Source organism: Girardinichthys multiradiatus, chromosome 18 (assembly GCF_021462225.1).
Source record: "Girardinichthys multiradiatus isolate DD_20200921_A chromosome 18, DD_fGirMul_XY1, whole genome shotgun sequence".
In the NCBI taxonomy this organism is placed as follows: Eukaryota; Metazoa; Chordata; class Actinopteri; order Cyprinodontiformes; family Goodeidae; genus Girardinichthys; species Girardinichthys multiradiatus.
This window is the reverse complement of record NC_061810.1, coordinates 7,150,525-7,172,397: the sequence shown is the minus strand read 5'-3', so window position 1 is coordinate 7,172,397 and position 21,873 is coordinate 7,150,525. Positions and strand designations below refer to the sequence as shown.

General features: G+C 39.3%; 1 protein-coding gene across 1 annotated transcript in view; it reads right to left on the bottom strand.

Annotated features, from left to right (window-relative positions):
* The window catches only part of LOC124883806 (gap junction delta-2 protein), a 103,571-nt gene that overhangs the window by 39,986 nt on the left and 41,712 nt on the right, over nt 1-21,873 (bottom strand). The window lies entirely within an intron of this gene.

Below are 21,873 nucleotides of genomic sequence, written 5' to 3'. Positions count from 1 at the left end.
TTTGCCTCTTGCTCCCTGTTTCTCTCCTCTTGAAACCATCCAATTTCTCCTTCTCCTCTTCTGACCTCTTTTGCTTCCTCCATTACTGCTCCGCATTCAAACTTCCTCCTCCCCATCTTCCTCACCCCTTCCTCTCCTCCTCCTCAGCTGCTCTCCCTGAAGACAGAGCAGAGTCAGCCAGGCAGAACAGCCAGCATGTTCCCCTGTTCTCTTACTCCATCTCTGCAGCAGACCTCTCTGTTTCTCCCACATACATCCTTTCATCAGCCTCAGCACACATTATGTTAACAGGCACTTTGAATGTCTTTGTTACTTTTTAATTTCTCTCCTAATTGTCCCTTCATGTTCTGCTTCTTCATCATTCATTTCTTCTCTCCTTCCTTTCTTTTCCCTTCAAGGCATTGCTCTAAAATGTTTTCCCACTAAGGTATCCTTTAGGGGTTGTAAAGAATTATTTGAGTAAGGTTCTATTAAAGGTTTTTAAGCAGTTATTATATTTCCTGCAGAAGGTAATGCTCAGCGTCTTCCTTTGGCACAAATCCAAAATAGTTGGTCCGAGGGGCTAAAGCTAATGGATCACCCAAGTGGACTTCTACCATCTTAAAGACGGCCATACTAAGCCATACCCTGTAGTTCACACTCTATAAAATAAAATCTGACATTTCATTGATGAAATGTTTTTTTTGATGAAAATCCTGATTTAATTGGATACTGGCACGTTCTCAGAGATTTCAGAGTAGGTGTTAGTTGACAGAGCAGAGTATTACTAAGTAGGGCTAACACAGCTGATGCATTAGCAGAAACCATTTGTTGAGAAAACCACTAGGTTTCTGGATGTTTTGGCTAAGGAAAATGCATGGAGCGAATCTTAAAGGGTCTTCAAGTCGCAGCTATTCAACAGGGACCTGCAAAACAACCACATCACCCTGCACTAGTTCCAAGAATGATCCCCAAGCAGAAAGTCTGACAATGGGTCCATACCTACTAGCTAGCACCAACCTGAGTACACATGGAACATGATCTAAAGCTAGTTTTTATAACGGCATGAAGGGTATAGTGTGTAGTATCGAATGCAGCACCTGATTCAGCTCTGCACACAAAATTCCTTGATTTATTTCTAAGCCACCAGTATGTCTCTGACTGCTGTGCTGGTGGGTCTCATAAATAAGGAGACGCCAACAGAATGGAGCATTTATAATTGGCCAACAGGAACAGAAATGAATAAATGAAAATCAAAATGGAATATGTATTGATTTGAACCAGTTTAAGTTTTGAAGACAGCCGTCATCCTTGTCAACGCTCTCTACAGCATCTGCACACATGTTGCTGTCATGGCTCATCAGTCGTTTTCTGGCCCAAACATATAATGCTGAACTCTTTGCAGAATGAATGCTTCCTCTGTCAGAGCCTTATTCCTTAAGTCAAAAGGTTAGTCTAAAGACCCTTTCAGACAGACAGGACACGCTCTAAACCCATTGTTTTCAATGCGCAAGGGAGGTTTTTCACTGCACCGAGCAAAGCACAAGATAAGCGCAGCGCACTGCTTTGCGAGCTACAGTGCACACCATGGTCAAAGTTCAAGATAGTGGAACTTTGACCACCGCGCACAGTGACTAATACATGCGCAGCCAATTGAAACGGAGTCGTCAGCGGGAAAGAGCAGAAAGCAAAATGCAAAAGTTGATATATTGTTAGTTTCTGAATTCCCTGAACTTTTTGACACAAGTTCAAGACTGTACAGGAACATCAGGAGGAAAGCAGCAGCATGAAAACAGATTTCCTGCCAAGTAGGCATGTCAGGTGTGTTTTAAGTCAGGCAGCCTATTGTAAGTAGGTAATGGAATCTGTCGCTGTAAAAACGGAGCTCTTTCACAAGCCTAAACTCCCCAAGCTGCTCTCTGGACCTGAGGGTTTCGTGCACCCACAGCCTCATCTTCCTTACTACTCTTTTTCTCCTAAACATGGCTAGTGCTTGCAAGCAGCCGTGAGGCGCAAACTGCTTCCTGTCTGAAAGGTGAGAACATTTCAGAATCCACTGGTAAAAGTCACTCGTCTGACCTAGAGTAGGCTAATAAAAGACTGGCTCACAACGCTCAGGTACACCCATATTGAAGAAACCTCAACTACATTCAAATGTTTTGTGTGACAACATTTTAGGTAATCAGTAGAAAAAAAAGAAAGTGATCCATATGATATGAATGATTTGTAGACTGGGAAAAGAGCATGAGTGACTACCTCTTAGCAGCTAATAATGCTAAAATAGGCATCTTCTTCATGACTTCCTATCAGCACTAAACAAAACAAATACCAAACAAGGTCTTTCAAAGTTTTCAGTTTGAGTCTAGACTTCATATGATAATTACTTTTTAAATATTTAAACTGATCAAACCTGTTCAGGAGAATTATGTAAAATACAGTGTAGAATTTATGTAACCTTTGTTTTGTTTGGGAAAACACAAAATGGAAGAATTTCAAAGTTTTTCAGCAATAAGACAAGCACTGATTATTACTAGACAACGATGAAAGCTTCATTATATAGATTAGCCATACCTGGAGTGGATCATTCTGATGATTATTGATTCGGTTCTTTGAAAACACAATTTGTGATTTGTTGAAAACTTTAGCTTTTTACCAAAAAAACAAACACAGGGGTTTTGTAGTTTTTGCAAAAATACAGATAAAATCTCATCTTGTCTCACTCGTTGAGTGCTATTTTATAGATTTTTACACTGCCTTACTTTTCTGTTAGACACTTGCCCCATATAAACTATCATTTGTTTCTCTGTAAATAAGCCCAGAATTCAATCGTGATAATGGTTTAAATGAAACAACATTCACAGAAACTGCTCAAATGTTTGAAAATGGACTTGTTTTAAGATTGAAGAAGTCCACTTTGGTCTTGGATCCCCTCAGCCAAGCCATGCTTCAACCTTCAGGTGTTATAATTTAGGTATAAAGTAGCCTCAAAATGCAGGATTAAGGCAAGTAATTAAAACAAAAAACTGAAATCTTTAATAAATCAGAGCCGATATTTACAAAAAGCTGTATCCAAAGCAAAAATACCAATCCAACAATGCATGGTAAAAATTGGGGAAAACTGGGCACTGTGACAAGAGGGTGGCGAAGACAAATGATGTAGATGGGGGATTGCAGAACAGGCATGATATTGATATGACACATAGCTAAGACAGGTGCAAAAGCAGCAGGAATCGTCAGTGTAGTGAGAGCAAATGCACTGCATGATCTTCCAGGTTCCGTCCGATTTAAGAAATATGTTGCCTAGCAGAATAACAATATCTTGTTTATAATCTGTATTTTATTTTTATTTTGTCCAAATAATGTTGTTTTTTGGTATAGACTTATTTTGGTGGGTCACTCATTCTCACTTCCTGTTTGCGTTGTTTCGCTTCAGTGTCTTAGAGCAATACGGAGGAGAGGTAGGCAGAAAATGTTGTTCCTGTCGGATAAAATCAATATTTCCATATAGATGTGTTCTGTGGATGAATTTAGGATGGTATTGGAGTCAAAACTCCATATAGATTACTTTTGGACTTGTTACCTGTGTGAAACATGATTTTTAATTAATTCAGTTCTCATATTAATTGCTAACAATCGATTCATATAACCAAAGATGAATTTTTGAAAAGTAAATTTTCCACTGTGAACCTAAATGTGTGATCCGGCATTTCCGGCTCCACTCCAGGAGGTGGCGGTTACGCACCACAAAGCTGTTTACCAAAAAGAAAAAGAAGAACAAGAACAACAACTCATGCAGGTACACATTGTGACCAAGTTTGAACATGGCATTGAACACTTCGGGTAACGTTAGCCAAGCCCTGGCATTAAAAACACCCAACACACTCAAAGCCCGTATCTGGCAATATTTCGGATTCAGAGATGCTGAGGACAAAGGTGAGTTAGACAAAAGCAAAGTAATTTGCAAGACATGCCGATTGGAAGTGAAATATTGTGGAAATATGACCAACCTAATCACATGTTACGACATCACAAAGAACGCCTGTCTAAGCTGTCCACAAATGGTAAACTGTACTATACCTTTTTGTTTGTTATTGAGATACAGAAGCCAGCAACCATCAATTTATTTACCTTTACAATGGCTGAGAATGTATTTGTTTTTGTTTATAATGATAATGAATATTAAAGTGCCTTTTTTTTTTTTACAGAAACATCATTTAGGTGAATTTTTTATGTCATATTTAAATAATGTACCTGCTTAGCGTCCAAATACCAGCTGTAGACATCTCTGTCGTCCTCCGTTTTCTACCCTGGATCTGTTTGGGTATTCTGCTCCACACCATGTTTCTGAAAGCAACTGTCTCAACATTCAGGGAGATGGTTTGGTCCTTACAGCCACTTTTAACTACCATTACTTTATTCATTTGCTGTTAAATGTAAATATCCTACTGGTATCAGTATGTTGCATAGCTACACAGCCATGTAATTCAGGTAACAGCTGAAAAAAATGTTTTCAATACCAGCAATCCAATTGGAGATCAGATCGGATCAGATCGAAAAGAATCGAGTGTAAATCTTGAGAATCGGAACCAAATCGATTCTTGAAATTTTAATCGATACCCAGCCCTAGTTTTAATGTAGATACAGCACTTTGGGAAAATCCTAATGTTGCAGTCAGACTTAAGCTAGCATAGCTGGCCTCTCATGTGGGGTGGTTTTTCTTTTTTTTTCTTTTCAGGCATATGTGTGAGACAGAGAGGCTCTATTCTATTCAATTCAATTCAATTCAATTCAATTCAAAGATACTTTATTGATCCCCGAGGGGAAATTAGAATTCCAGTACAACCCATCCAAACATACATCATGACACAAGACAATGGGGGGACGTGTCACCGAGGCTTTGCTGCCCACTCACAAGTGCTGCCCTTGCTAGATGAGAAAAGAGGCCACATTAGGTAAGTAGAAGGAAAAAAAATCATATTTCACACTTTATCCTTAGCAGGATACAGCTTGAGATTGCAAAAAACCTCAGCACAAAGAAGCAACAAATTTACAAAACAACATCATGCCGGGAACGGTGACGGTGGTATGAGGGGTGCATATGTTTATCTTGAGCATGTGTGTGTGTGCAAGTGAGTGTGTGCAAGTAAGTCCATGAAGCACTGTCACAGAGGCCATTGTCCTTGATGGTTCGTTGGAATGTTCATCAACCGGCCACAAAGTTCTGAGCAGGTCCACAGGTGTCCTCAGGGAAGGGAGGGGGCAGAGGGAGCAGAGCGTCATGTTTACATAACTTCCAGGAGAAGTTGAAGATAGCCAGCCATCAAGGCCGCGCAGGGGAGCCAGATTCAGAAAAACAATAATTATTTGGGTTAGGCTGACTCTTAATTTTCCGTCAGCCTTGAGAGTCTCACTGGTGCTTCTCAAAGGCAAATCCAAACAGCCAAATTCCTGGTCTTTCTGCCAGATCCGAGCGAACAACTTTCTCCAAGATTTATCCCATTTCACCCCTGAGTCCAGGAACCGCAACCTGCCTGCGATCCTGTATAAGGATCACATCCAGTCTGCGATTCAGCTCACGTAAAATCTCAGTCTGAGTGTTGATCGCTCTGAAGATCCCATCACACATGCCAGGCAGCCTTACAATGACCAGAACAGCTGCTGACATTCTCCGAATTTCTCGATATGCCAGGTAACCGCTGACTCCAAAAAGCAGAAATCCTGATATCAAACATCCAATTATATACACATCTTCCACATCCTCGACTGACATTATCGACAGACACACAATCCTCCACTTCTGCCAGGAGTCCATCGTGTATCCGGAGAAAAATGTCCCGTCCGGGCAAGTGGGCTCTCCCGACCCCTGTCTTCTCGTCGAGAAAATTTGATCAATTGCATTGAGAGACCAGCTGACCAAATCCATATTTTGGAAGAATTTGGAAGATGTGCAAAAACAGGCTCCAAAAAAAAGACAAGACACAGAGCTGAAGCAGGGCAGATATGGGAGGGGTGCGGGAGACAGAGGAAAGGCGTCCACCTCCACCGAGAGCAGGAAAATGTATGTGTTTTTACACAGGTATGTGGCTACATTAATGAGTTCATAAAAATTATTTATTTGTCAATGGGAAAGTTTTTCTATGTATTTTGAGTGTTCAGATTTGTTATAAGTTTTGTTCCTAAAAATATAAAAATGCTGTCGATAGGAGTAAAATATTAACTGTGGAACGTGTATAGAGCTATACGATCACATTGTAACTGTTATGATTGTGACACTGTAATAAGTGGCTTAGAGGAATGCAGAGAAGAGGAGTGTGTGTGAGACGGAGAGACCGGTGGCTGTATCGAAATGTATGTGTTTTTACACAGGTCCAATGAACCTCCTTGGACAGCAGTACTATGTGCAGTTCATCAATAGGTGGACACAACGAAGATTCTGACTTGCTAGAATGTGCTGAGTCCAGCTTTAGGCCGGCTACACAGGGGTTGACCGCTCAACCCATGTACGCATGCCTTGGTCCTTAACGCAGCCTGTCAAGGGTTGGAATCCCATCCCTTGACCTTTGGCGCATGTCATCCCCCTCTCCCCACCCCATTTTCTGTTAGCTCACTTTCAAATTAAAGGTCACTGGTGTCACAATAAAAAAACAAAGCCTGCATAAGGATCACAAGATAAACTGAGCCATTGCTGCATGTCAATCCTGTGAGTTGTCAACCATGGCACTTGGGTTCCGTAGTCTGCATCCTATGTAATCACACACGGCATGATCTCGAGAGACCAACTTTTATGATGTGAAAGGACAAAGTGATCTGTAATGGGGCTTATTGTATAACTGATCTGAAAGGGGCTACTGGGGACTGAACCAGAAAATAATATATACTGGTTAGAGTGATTAGTGGAATGAGTGTTAGGTGGGAGTACAGGTGGGGGTAATTAACTGAATGGAAACAGCTGAGAGAGAAACCAGGAGACTGATATTACAAAGGAACTCTTGAGAGGAGAAGGCTGAGCAGAGTTAAAAAAAAAGACAAGTGTACAAACACAAAGAATACAACCCAACATAAGAACGACTCAATACCAAGCCAAAACGTGACAAAGAACCTAATTAACAGAAGAAACAGGAAAACAGAATGTAAATGGAGCATAGAGCACAAAGGATTGCCAAAATAAAGCAGGAACAAGGGTAGAAAAAGAGAAATAGTAACTACCACTAAAGTCTACCAATATGCCAGAGTTAGAGCACAAAAGAAATTACAATCCAGAGCCTTGGCCCAAAGTTTCATGAGTCAGGGACACACTAATCTGTATTTGTATTGTATAAAGCAGCACAGCTGTTTACCACAGCTAAGATATTAAGTGTTCATAGGTTTGTAACAGAGCCTGACTTGAAAAGTTCTGGACTATGCCTTTAAGGCAACACTTAGCTCTCTTCTTGATTCCTGATTTTCGCTGTCTGTTTGTGCCAACACTAAACTTGCACTTTATCTCTCCTATCGCTGTTCTCCTCCCTCGTCATCTATCTAATGTCTTTACTTAGTTTAAAATATGCCTTCATGTTTAAGGTATTGAATTTCTACCATGCTAGAACAACAAAACAGAATAACAGAAACAGATAAAAATCAGTTCCTGGAGCTCCAAGGTGTGCCCATCAGAAACTGATCTGATAAAGAAAAACCAGCTGCTTCACATTTCCTTCATTCATGTGGTATAACCACTAACAAAAACAGGTGTATTAGTTTTTATGTATCTCATGACCCTTTGGTGAGATAGCTAATGCCATTGTTTTGCAAAAGAGCTGTGAGAAAAGAGAATTAGGTATGATGGGTTAAATCCAAAATGAAAACACCTACATTTATTCCCAACAATCACTGCAACATTTTAGCTTGCTGGAACTTTCAAAGATTCTTGAGGGGGTTGTTTTTCCATTACCACAAGTCTAAGCAGGGGGACTGCTATCTGAAGGAGGACTTCTAAATACCATTGGGGCAAATTTGTGCTACTGGGCAACGAAATTCAAATTGACCTCAAAATGCAGATTAAAGAGAAAGCTCTTCTGCCACTTCTTTGTATTCAAAAAAACTGGATTGGGTACTGCCTGAGCAATAGTGCTGTAGTTAGCGCTATTTTTTAACATCTAGAAAGTCACCAGTTTGAATCTCAGCTGAGCCCTTTCGCTTTGGATTTTGGGTGTTCTCTGTGCATCGATGACTTTAAAGCCCTACCATTGCACATGATACCGAGTGTTTCTGTTTTGCTCATGTGATTAACTCCTGATCTGTTCAGGGTGTACACTGCATTTTCTCTCTTGGCTGCAGGGATTGGCACGTGCCCTCCCGTGACCCTGAACAGGATTAAGATGATGAGGGTGAATAAAATGATCAGTTCAGAGACTTAAGATGTTACATTATTTAACCAAGATCCCAAACTTTTTTCAACATTTGTGTCAGAACTATCTGTGTCTCTTTACAATCACTAGACTCAAGTTGTTGCCTAAACCTCTGAAAGATAAAACTGATACAACGGTGCTCTTGCCCCATTTCGTCTTTTTAAATCATTTTTAAGGAAATTTGTATGGATTCAACCCCTCTGAGTCAATACTTTGGAGTGTCTGTCTACCAGCTTTGCACATCTACAGACTCACATTTCTGCCAAGTCTTCCTGTCATAGAAACTCACACTCAGTAAGATTTGCTGAATAGTATCAGGGAATGTGAATTTTAATGTCTTAAAACAGATTCTCTACTGAATTTAGGTCTAGACTTTCACTAGGCCACTAGCTCCGGTTGCATGTTTATGGTCATTTTTCTGCTGGAAGGTGAACTGCCCAAGGTCTTTCATCTTCCAACAGGTTTTCTTCCTTGACTGCCTTGTATTTAGCCCCACCCATTAACTCAACATCGACTACTACTGAATGCTCTTCTTGCCTGGTCAGTCAGTTTAGGTTGATGGCCATTTCTTGTTAGGATAACAGCTGCACTATACTCTTTCCATATTCAGATGATAAACTGATCATTGCTTAATGAGATGTTCAAAGCTGTTGTTTTGTAACCTCATTCTGCTTCAAACTTCTCTACTACTTCATCACTGACCACCATCACTGCTGTGCTCTTTGGTCCTCATGATGCTGTTTGTTCTCTAACAAACATCTGAGGCCTTCACAGAAATACTCTGTACACTTTATCCTTCACCTCACATTTTAACTTTCTGTTGTTGCTTCACATAAAATCCACCAAAAATACTTTGAGGTTTTTGGCTGCAATGTGACAAAATATAAGAACATTTAAGGGATGAGTACTTTGGCAAGGCACTGTACATCGAAAGATTTGTATTTGTCCTTATGTCCTAAAGGAGAGACTGTTTCTCCTCAAACACGAACTTGCTGGTTAAGCAGGATGCTGCAGCTAGAATCTTTCCCTCCTGTTCTACTTTTAGAAACTCTTGGAACCACAAGTAAGCCTGCGCTCTCAGAGCAAAGCACTCTGTTAGGATTATATGTCAATATAAGTTCTTTAAGATACAATGCAGTTTGGTTATTAAGAGCTTTATGTCCAGTCTGGATTTTCAGAGAACTAGGGAAATCCTAAATTACAATTAAATAACATCTACCTTTACTACTTTAACGTTTACAAGTTGTTCCCAAATTCAGACAATGTAAGGGTGAAATAAGGCAGTCTGATATAACTGTGGTACATTAGTTTTTACTGCAGACAAAATGCTAGTAAAGTAACTAAACTGTTTTCCTACTGTTGTAACAAAGGGAAATCATCCATTTTATCCAGCCCAAAAGCAAAGAATTCAGTTTTGTCTAAAATTAAAAAGAGAACATTTTATGCTGCTAGTTTATAAAACATCCTTGTAATGATTTTTATGTCATCTAGTTTAACATATTAGCATAGCTGAGTGTTATATTTCAATCAATGCATATTAATACTTTTTCCTATAATTTCTCTTCAACAGAAGCATATGTGCATTAAAAAATCAAGGTCTAACTACACAACCCTGTGGAATCTTGTATTAATATTTCTAATGTTTTAGGAAGACTCAAATAAAATATAAATAAAACACTTGAAGGCCACTTGAAGGGCTCAACTCAGGGTTTAAAGATGTTACATAACAAGGACTACTGCTATAGTGTTTGATTACTCATAATTAATAAAACTTTAAAGAGTGAACTAATTAGCTTGTAGTAAAAAGCAGATGGAACATGCATCTGTTGTCTGACTGTTCCCATATTTTTGCTATTCACTCGACCAACCCAGTCTTATTTTTTTTTCAACAAACTATGATAATTTAATCCTGATTATGTGGCAATAAACTAAATAGGCAACAGAAAAACTTATTAACCTGTTAATGTGTTTTTTTTTTCAGTCCAATGCCATGATAAGAGTGTGTCTCCTGGAGTATTTCTGCTTCTGCTTCTGTTTTGCAGCTTGTTCAGGGTGTGTGTCAGCTGTCAGACAACATTTCAAAATTTTATACAGAAAATATCCAAACTCTTTTCCCTCAAGGCTAGGTTGATGACTGACTCCGCAATGTCACCTAAAGCCAGAGACACACTACACAACTTTACCAGTTTCCAAAGATTTCGAAAAGACTTGGAATTCATACTAAAAGACTGGATTCAGCAGATTTCTGAAACACCGGGGATCCCACACTAAACTGCAGCTTCTCATGAATCACAGACAACATTCAGATTCATAAAACCAACTTAAGGTAACTGAACACGTCAAACTCGCAACAGTTTGGGTTGGTAAGGGTAAACAAACATACCACTAGGTAACAGAAGGCATTCTCAGGATTCGGACACACGGTTTTCCTTTCCACTCCCTATAAAATGAAAGTGATGTAATTTAAAATGCTTGTAATACTGTTGAGAGCTTGGAACATTTTTATTTAATTTTTTTCTATGTGAGGTTGCTGGTGGGTTTTAAAAAGACTTTAAATTTTGACTTCATTCTAAAATTGCTTTTATTTCTATCATCAACAATAATATAATGCTTGGGATGTTAATTATATAGCCTCAACTAAACCACACTATTTTATACCTAACTGACCCTCATTTAGGAACATGTTCAATATCTGAGTTGTCTGATATATTTCATTTATTATTTAATGTACTTTACCGGCACTTCTCAGTAAATTACGACATGCATTCCAATGAGGCTCCTTTTTCAGAATAAAACTACCTTTAAGAGACAACAATCTTCAAGCAGGTATAAAACATACTTTTCATTAAGCCCACCTTTCTGTTTTAAAAAATGGTTTTTTTTATTGGCCTGATGTAATATTCTAATCTTAAATGTTGTGTTTTCTTAAGCTGTAAACAGAAAATCATCATAACTAACGGAGAAAAGTCTTGCAAACATTTGGCTTTTTATCAATATTCTAATAATTTAATTAATAAAAAATTTTTTAAACCGAAATTGGGAGCTGTACAGTGATTGATAGCACTGTTGCCTAGTAGCATGAAGGTCCTGGGTGCGACTCCTGGCTGAGGATGTTGCCCTGCGATGGACTGGCGACCTGTCCAGGGTGTACTCCGTCTCCTGCCCATAAACTGTTGCACCAGCTTCCCTGCGACCCACTATGGAAGAAGCGGAATAGAAAATGACTGACTGACTAATTATAATTATTTAACTGATAGTTTGTATTATGCCCACTATTTTGCATTTTTCCTTATAATGTTGGACACTTAAAAATAAAGTTGTCAAGAAAACTGAAAAATCTGCTCATAGCCAATGCCCTCTATTTTTCTGTGGTTGTTGGTAACTGTTGATAACTTCGTCCAGATTAGGCTAAATGATTTTAAATATGTTTGTTTGACTGCGACTGAAGTGGGAGCGCTGGCCTTCCTCTCATAGACGTACAGACTCCAGTCTTCACCAGCCCTCTCAAAGAAAGATTTTCAGGCCAACTTGCCCCACCAGCTGACCACAACTACTGCAGGCTGATGCAGACTTTTTCTGACTGGGAATCAGAGATAAAATTGGGTAAAAATTGTCTAGTGTGTCCCCAGCTTTAAACACACAGGCAGCCTTTGTGAGAACTCGTATGCCATTTATCATACATATGATATACAGGGGTTGGACAATGAAACTGAAACACCTGGTTTTAGACCACAATAATTTATTAGTATGGTCTAGGGCCTCCTTTTGTAGCCAATGCAGCGTCAATTCGTCTTGGGAATGACATATACAAGTCCTGCACAGTGGTCAGAGGGATTTTAAGTGATTCTTCTTGCAGGATAGTGGCCAGGTCACTACGTGATACTGGTGGAGGAAAGCGTTTCCTGACTCGCTCCTCCAAAACACCCCAAAGTGCTCAATAATATTTAGATCTGGTGACTGTGCAGGCCATGGGAGATGTTCAACTTCACTTTCATGTTCATCAAACCAAACTTTCACCAGTCTTGCTGTGTGTATTGGTGCATTGTCATCCTGATACACGGCACCGCCTTCAGGATACAATGTTTGAACCATTGGATGCACATGGTCCTCAAGAATAGTTCGGTAGTCCTTGCCAGTGACACGCCCATCTAGCACAAGTATTGGGCCAAGGGAATGCCATGATATGGCATCCCAAACCATCACTGATCCACCCCCATGCTTCACTCTGGGCATGCAACAGTCTGGGTGGTACGCTTCTTTGGGGCTTCTCCACACCGTAACTCTCGGATGTGGGGAAAACAGTAAAGGTGGACTCATCGTAGAACAGTACATGTTTCACATTGTTCACAGACCAAGATTTGTGCTCATTGCACCATTGTAACCGACGTTTGGCAATGGCATGAGTGACCAAAGGTTTGGCTATAGCAGCCTGGCCGATTATATTGACCCTGTGGAGCTCCCGACGGACAATTCTGGTGGATACAGGAGAGTTGAGGTGCACATTTAATTCTGCCGTAATTTGGGCAGCCGTGGTTTTATGTTTTTTGGATACAATCTGGGTTAGCACCCGAACATCCCTTTCAGACAGGTTCCTCTTGCGTCCACAGTTAATCCTGTTGGATGTGGTTTGTCCTTCTTGGTGGTATGCTGACATTTCCCTGGATACCGTGGCTCTTGATACATCACAAAGACTTGCTGTCTTGGTCACAGATGCACCAGCAAGACATGCACCAACAATTTGTCCTCTTTTGAACTCTGGTATGTCACCCATAATGTTGTGTGTATTTCAATATTTTTAGCAAAACTGTGCTCTTACCCTGCTAATTGAACCTTCACACTCTGCTCTTACTGGTGCAATGTGCAATCAATGAAGACTGGCTACCAGGCTGGTCCAATTTAGCCATGAAACCTCCCACACTAAAATGACAGGTGTTCCAGTTTCATTGTCCAACCCCTGTATATAATACTAAATGCCTCTCCCTTTGGTTTAAACTTGACTATAATGTCCTTGGCTTCACTTTAAAAGTAAGAATATAAACTGAAGGCTCATACCCTCACCCTCAAAACTAATGAATAAAGAAATAGTTACTTTTTTGGACTCCAGTTTTATTGTTTATGGTCTGGAGATACAATGGAGAGGAGCAGAGAAGCTGCAGCTCAATGGTTTTGTTACTTCTAACTTTTCTCTCAGATCCATTGTACAGGTAAGTAGGATTTTATTAAAGACGAACACCAACCTTAAATTCCTTTTGAAGTGACTGAAATTATTTATTTAGTCTAAAATGACTGTCTCTTTTTGTTTTTTGATGTTAAAATAATTAAAATATGTGAAAGAGATCTGTTGCTTTGGGAATTCAGACATAAAATACAGTTCATGTTAGCCAGTAGAAAAGTAGAGGATAAAATGATGGCCAAGCCCACACCACATCAGCAAGGCGATGACATCATTTCACAACCTATGTATATTTTTAAAATATATTTCAGACAAAATATTTCAGAACGAGAACCAGTTCATATTAGGCGTGTGAACTTAGTTCATAATGTTAAATAGTGAACTATGAACTTGAATGAATTCATTTTAACTACATTGAACTAAATTTATAACTAGTTTTTAATTGTTAAGACATAACTGGCACAACATTGATGGTAGAATATAACATGACAAGTAGCTGTCCTCAATTACTCATTGATCCTAACATCAGGCCGCTGATATCACCTACTGTGCACCTTACGTATCGGGTTTTTACACAACTTGATAACACGGCCTAACAAAAACCCACAAAACAGTCCCCATCATACTCTGTCAGATTCTGCTAATGCAGTTTGAAGCATCTACCAGTAATCCTGAGCGTCCAGTGACCCCAACTCACTGCTCGACTGACCCCGGGTCTGTTCTTGAAATGGGTGCCTGCTCCTTGCAAATCAAATCTTTTACACACCCATAGCTGGTCTTCATGTGTATAAAATAAATTCCAAATCCATATCTTTTCTTCTGGGTGCTTAACTATTCTTGTCAGTGATTCTAAAAATAAATCTCCCAAATCATCCCCAGAAAACTTTGAAGTGCAAAAATCCCCTTTTTTTAGCAGTTCCTGGAAAGACTAGAAAGAAAAACACATCAGATCGGGCACAGCACATGAAATCTTAAAAGTGAGCATGGTATGTTTCTGGCTTTCATGCTCACCTCTAAAGAGCTGTAAATTCTCCAGTGAATAAACCAGAACTCCTGGTGTGAATGAGGTGCAGAAACCCTGACCCATTAAATAATGCCCTCCCTTATTATTATCATGATGCTGTAGTGATGAATAGAGAGCCACGCACACTGATTTAACCTCTTCCTGATGTATGGATCCCATTGGCATGCAGGCAGGTAATGGCTCTAATGGCTCTCAGATAATAGATGCTGTAGTGGATACGACAAGCAGAGTGAGCAGACCATGGTTGGTCATGATGGTTGTGATGATAATGAGCCCAGATAAAGCTTCATCTTGGTTTAGGAAGGAGGTGGATGATGATATGTGTGCATGCCCACAGCAGCGGAGGCAATGTAAAGACAAAGGGGACAACAGTGGTGCAAATGATGGAGCAGAATATGAATCCCATGTATGTGCCTGTTTCAGGAAGTGATGCCGCGCACCCAGCCATCTGTCGGCAGATTAATCCTGAATGTGCTTAGCGATATTACCGGCTGGCTTATCGCCATGGCAACAGGCTTTCAATCCTAGTCGAGCAGAGCCACCATGTGACCTTGCATGAAAAGGGTGGATGGGGTTTAGACACTCACAGTTTTCGAAATAGGAAACACCTACATGCAGTGAGTTTTGTGAATGCACTCATACTGTAAACATGTGTGTTGTAACTGTGTGCTTCTAAAAACAGGAGGTGCTGAAAAACATTCGACAGCAGACGCAGATATGGTTTCTGTCCTTGCATCAGTGACACCGTGGAAAGGGTTTAATCCCACTGAAACGTTTCAGAGTCACCTACTGACTTCAGAAATGTCATTACACCAACCAGCTGTGCTGCACTCATATCTCTGCAAGTACTACTTTTGTCTGCTATATTTAGACCCGTATCAACGTGAGCCGATGTCACCTGGGCTCCTTTTACACCACAGAATCAGGACTTGTTTTTACTTTTAGTTGTACCTCCGAAAATACATCACTCACACATTCTCATGTTTTCCCACATTTTGTCGTTGAATTATGCAGGAATAAAACGCAATCCCAAACAGTCATATACAGTGCCAGCTTAATTTACATGAGGTGCTTCTCCAAATATCTTTCCTTTGTCTCACACCAAACTGGAGTGTTTTACTGGCAAGTTCATTCTTAAGAGGAACGCTGCACTGTGGTGCATCTTGTCAAGTAATGTGGTTCAGTGGTTTTATTAACAGAGAGAAATAAGAAATTACCAGACTTGAGCTATAGTTTTGTCAAAACCGTTGCTGCATTTAAACAGAGCAAATTTAAAATGGATTGCTGGGTGCTGCTGACTAGACGCATCTATGCATCCATCCATCCATCAGTTGTCTCTACTCTTTGACTTGGCCCTTACATCACCAAGGTGCGTTGTCCTTAAGTCTCATCTGACCATGGTTCCAGTCCTAGGAGAACTCAGCAAAATCAACATCTTCATGTTAGTGATGGTAGGACAGAAAGAGAACTTTTTGACATGCCTAATGAAAAAAATGGTTGACATGTAGATAATATCTACTGACTGTTATGAAGGCTTGGTGACTCTGGAAAGTCATCTTACTTTCTTTACCATGCTGCTCACTGTATGTGTTGACAAGATAAATAGGGAGTTGTTGAGCGGCTGAATGTGGCACTGGTGATTCTGCTCAAAAGTATGTTTTCTTACATTCTTCCCCAATTCATAAATGTGCTCAAATAAATGTTTGGTCTTTCTCATATTTGTGATCTGAGATTACGCTACTGCAAGAGAATATGAATTTGTTTTAATACTTTTGCACATCTTTATAAGAAGGAACAATAAAACTGGTTGGCACTTAAAGGTCATAAATCAGTAGACACAAGTTTACCTCAGGCTTGAAATAACATTCAAGGTTTTATTCAGTCTTTACATACAGTACACCAGTCAGAAATATACAGTGGACCTTTAACAAAGGTCCGTTGCTTACATCATCTAATCTGCAGTCATGAACGTTAAATCTTTGTCATAAAGGTCATGAAGCGTGAGTGTGTTTGAGTGTGCAGTACATCACTTGTGTGTTCAGTCCAAGTTTTACATCCAAAGAGATGTCGCAGATAAATGTAATTTCCAAGGGCTAAAATCTATCTCTTCTTTCACATATCCTAAATATTCATCTCTCAGGATGCCAAATATTGGCCACATTTCACTTTGCTCCCCGCTCCCCTCACATGTAACCATTCAGGCCTTCATCCCTCTGACGTTCACACCATGACACGACGGTACTTTCCTCTGGGCTTTTGATGTCATGTTAAAAAAGGTGAGACGTGACCCGTTGTATTTTCAGGATCAGTGTCTCATACAACTACAAATCAGAATTTACAGCGGGCCACACGGCATCTGTTTGGTCAGATCTGGGCTGTGGTTTAAACTGCACTCTCACAAGCTCTGCCACTAAGTGTAATAAGATAAAATAATCACAAGTGATATCATGGCAGATTAGTGAGAGGCCAGAGGGTGGGTTCCTGAACCCTGAAAGGGTTACGATTTAGCCTGTGAGAATAAGTATTCACTGCCTTGCAAATGTATTCATACCCCTTCTACATTTTTCACATTTTGTCAGATTACAACCACAAAATTTAGCGTATTTTAAATTCAGTGTGATTTGACGTAATTGTGATCTGTGATCAGTCTGCCACAAGCCATGCGGAGGAAACAGCGAACATGGAAGAAGGTTCTCAAGTCAGAATAGGCTAAAAATAAACATTTTCGTTACTAAGACAAATGGCTGCCACACTTTTGAGCTTTTCATTTGTAACAGGTTGTTAAAACTTTATATCATATTCCTTCACTTGACAATTAAGCACTACTTTGTGTTGGTAAAATCTTAATAAAATACACTGACGTTTGTGGCTGTAATGTGCCAAAATGTGGAATTGCTCTAAGGGTGGGAATACTTGTGCAAGGCACTGCACGACAGGGTTGTAGAGGGGAGGTGGGAGCTTTTTGTTTGACAATATGGTGAAATATGAATCTTAATGTTTGTATAAAGAAGATTTTTAAATGACTTTTTTCCATTAATCATACCACCAAATAAAGCTTTTCATATGAAACATTATGTCTAATTTTCCATTTAAATACTGAGAAATTTTCAATGTCTGACCACGCATGATTGTGATCTTGGCTCACATCGTGATCTTTCAAAATAATGTAACATGTCAAGTTTGATTTAATTTTTTTAATATGGCTTTTTAGTTTGCAATGAATAAAAAGCCCTTAGATGTTTAATGATTATTTTTTTTTTATTTGCTAGGAGCCCTTAGGATTAGCTACATAATGTGATTACTAAATTATTCTAAGTTCCTCCTGGCAGCAGATTAGAGAGTAACGTAGTAAGAGTAGTACGATTTGTGTTAATGAATGAGACAGCTTGTTATGCCGCATTCCTGAGGATTCAAATTGTTTGTTACTGTGCTGCAGTAAAAAGTAACCGAAGAGATGGATGAAAATTACATTACCTGCTGCAGGCTATAAAGTAATATAGCTTTATAACCTGGTTAGTAACAGTCAAGAAGAAAAAGCCTGATTGCTTGCATTGCTACATGACCTGTATATTTGGGCAGTATTTAGCTGGACTGAAAGAAATGTGTCTCAGTGAGTCCAAGCTCAAAAAGCACCAGTGAGCAAATGCTCAGGCTTAAGGACAGTTTACATGGGTGGGCTTAGTGCAAGATTTGATGGTAAGTGGAAACAGCATTTTTACAGATCAACACTGTTTTCTTTCCTGAGTCTGCTGTCTGTGAACAGGACTCTAATAATTTGTCCATAGGGTGCTTCACTGAGGATTTATTCATCTACTAAAACGCTACAAATTCTAGCAAAAAATTCTGGAATGTTCTAGTGTTTGACATCTATCAGTGCCAGTAGTTTACCTGTATACTGACTATATATTGGTATGTACCCTGTGTTATTATAGTAAATCATTTCAACAACTGCTTTAAGAATATAGAATATCTTGTACTTCTCTTTTAAAGGTATATATATATTTATGTGCAAATTTAACAAAGTAGAACATTAACTGTATGAATAGATTCTCTATGTTTTTGAGGAAAGATAGCTTTAACATCACTGTTTTGGTATAATCTGCTTGGAACTGTGCAGTCTGAACAATCGGATGTTTAGCAGCTTCTAGTCAGTTTGTCCCTTCGCCAATTTGTACCTTCATGTTGACATTTCGTACCCATGACAGATGTGTTTATTTTTCTTTGTAGCTAAATATTTCCATAATTTAGAGATAGTCATAAAATGCTAAAATCTCATGTATAATTCAAATGCATATTGTTTTTGGAAAACTCTGTATTACACCCTATGTACATTTATTCTAAACCCTGGTCAGGTGAATTATGAAATATCATGGACCCCAAATCAAACCAAAATAACTCTTGAGTGACCTCCTGCAGGTAAATATCCACTGGATTCATATAACCACTTACTTACTTGACTATGAGTTGAATATAGAAAATTACCCTGGCTACAAGTAACGCATGCTCCATGCAAATCGTTCCATGGTAGACGGTAACATCTCGAACCCTAAAAACCCCACAAAACAAATAAAACTACAAAGGAACAAAATAGCGAAGGGACCAAACGATCTGTAGCCATAAAATACACACAGCATCAAGATTAATAGCCTCACGCCATAATTTGGACTATAAAGGTTTTTCCTTAAAGGTTCTGTTGAACAAAACATAGAAACATGCTTATAATATCTTTTACACATGCAGTTAAAAACAGATCTTTGTAAATTAACTAAACTTTGCATACCACTTTGGCAAGGAAGGAAGTAAAACATCTTTTTCTGCTATCATATTTTAACTCTACCCTTGATTTTAAAAAAAAAGTTCCTTTACACAGATAAAAAATCTTTCTTTTTTGATATTCCACTGCACAAAAAGAGCAAGAAACAACAAAATGAACCCACAAGTAGAAAAGAGAAGCAAAGACTAAAAAGGTTGCATAATTGAATTCACATTGACAAATAGAAAAGCAGAGTGCTGGAGAGTGGTAGACTGTTAACGGGGGCCTGCTTTTACAGTGAAAGTGACAAACTCAGTCACTGTGTAACCACAGGAGGCTTGAGTCACTAATGAACGCTGGATAAACGTAAACCGAAGAAAAGCAGGACACATTTATGGCCCTCTGTCTCTTCACACTAAGGATATGTTTGTGTTTCGGACCTGAATGAAACCAGACATAACCACAGAACCTAAGAGCACAAGTTGAACTCAAACTACCTGCTCCTACATTTAGACGTTTTTTATTTTCCAGAAAGAGTACACGTTGAGTGTGTGTGTATGTGTGCCATTAAGTAAAAATAGTACTCAAACTAGCACTGACTTGTACTCTGTGGAGATTAGATCAGGGTTATACTATGAAGAGACTCTCCAACCGGAGCTGCATATAGAACAGGACTTTGGCTTGGCTTTTAAGCTCAAGGTCACTACTTAAGCTTTCGCTAGAAGCACTACAAGTAATGGGTAACCCAACCACTATTATTAGACATTCCAGCATGACATGTCAGAGAAATTGTCCTTTCCTATTGCATGCATGGAGGACTGTACTGATGGCACTGAGCCCCATAAACATCCTCGGAGGAAACTAAATCTGGAGATAATCACCTGTAAGAATCCGGGAGAGTATGACAGTGGTGAAGAATGGAGCATAGAGTCCGGTTGGGAATTTCTACAGCTTCATTAGCAAAAACCAACTGTTGTGTTTTGGATGCATGTGGTGCAATGTTAGGTCAAAGGGAAATGTAAGAGAGTGGATACAGAGAAGGATCTGTGTGCAGCTGCATAGTTTTTAGTGTGAGCATAAAAGGTTTATTTTAAATGTTGATAGCATATTCAAATGTGTGCTTTACATTAATTGTGCTTTGTATGTTGCTGTGGTCCCTCTGTGAATATCAACGAAAATGTGCAGTCAACACTGTTAATTAGAGAGGCTCCAATCCAGGCTCTTTGGATCCAGATCTGCTAAACATTTAACATAAACGTGTTTTTGTTTTGGTGCTTTTCCTCTTGTTTGTACATAAATCCCGCAGGCACTGTTTCCTACACTGCTGTATGTTGTGAGCATATCTTAAGGGGAGGGAGGGACAGAGGGATGGACGAACGGACTTTCTTTAAATATGGATTGGTGGCTTCAGCCAGATATCTGACCCAAGAACGACATCAGTATCAGGTCCAAAAGGATTAGTTACATGACTACTAATTTATTATTTAAGTGTTGGTTTTCAAATTTTGTTATATAGTTTGGCTGTTTACATCTAACATAAATCACCTGACCCGATTCCTAGTTGGTGTTGTTCTGCTAGAGTTTTATAGCCAAAAAGAAACTTCAGACAAATAACAATAGTTTAAAAAAAACAAAGATATCCTGTTCCTGTTTGTAAAAAGTCTCTAACATGTATTAAACAGATTTAAACTGTATATTTTAACCCGAACTATAATGTATCAAATAACTAGTAAAGGGCAAATGTACCAATGCAAAACTCAACTAGTTCGAAGCCCTATATTTAATTATTTGTTTTACACCTAATCTCTCAGATTTCTGAGGCATTTGTTGAACATTAAATGCACCACGGTTTGGAAGATGTAGATCACATTACATGTTGAAATGTGAAGCTAAAGGGTACCCACTGTGTTAAAATATGAAGCCAAAGCTTAAAGAGGAGTAAGGGATGACTTGTGTGTTTTATTGTATTTACCTGCCTCCTCCCTAAAGAATGACAGAAGCACACTGTCCGGGCTGAAAAAGTCTTTAGAATATACAACATGAGGTCTACCGAACTGTCTCCATATCTGGTTTCTTTAGCTCCCACTGTGTTTGGGCCATGCTCTAAATTATGCATCGGTGCATATCTGCGAGGGCCCAGAAACACAATCATCTTCCTGACAGGAGGTTCCCACAGTCTGCCACTCTCCCTCTCATCTGCGTTAATCAAGGTGCACCACTGTGTCATCTTTTTCCTTTTCTTTCATATCATTCCCTTAATTTTCTTTTACACTGCATCATGTAAACATGCCTTTATCAAATGGTTTACAGGCCTTATGTGCCTGAAGGTGGGCAGCTGATTTTAAGAAAAAAAATCAAGGCTCTGTGTTGGAAACATACTGTACAGCTGTTGTTGATCTGGACTCGCTTCGGTTTAGTCCGAAGAGTAAAAAAACATGTAAAAATCAGCTGCACATCCTCACAGTATTCAAAAACAAAGTTCCCCAACTTCTCCAGTCCCAACTATACGATTCATAAATCAACCTCACCAGTGACAAACGCTTCACACAAAACAAAAATG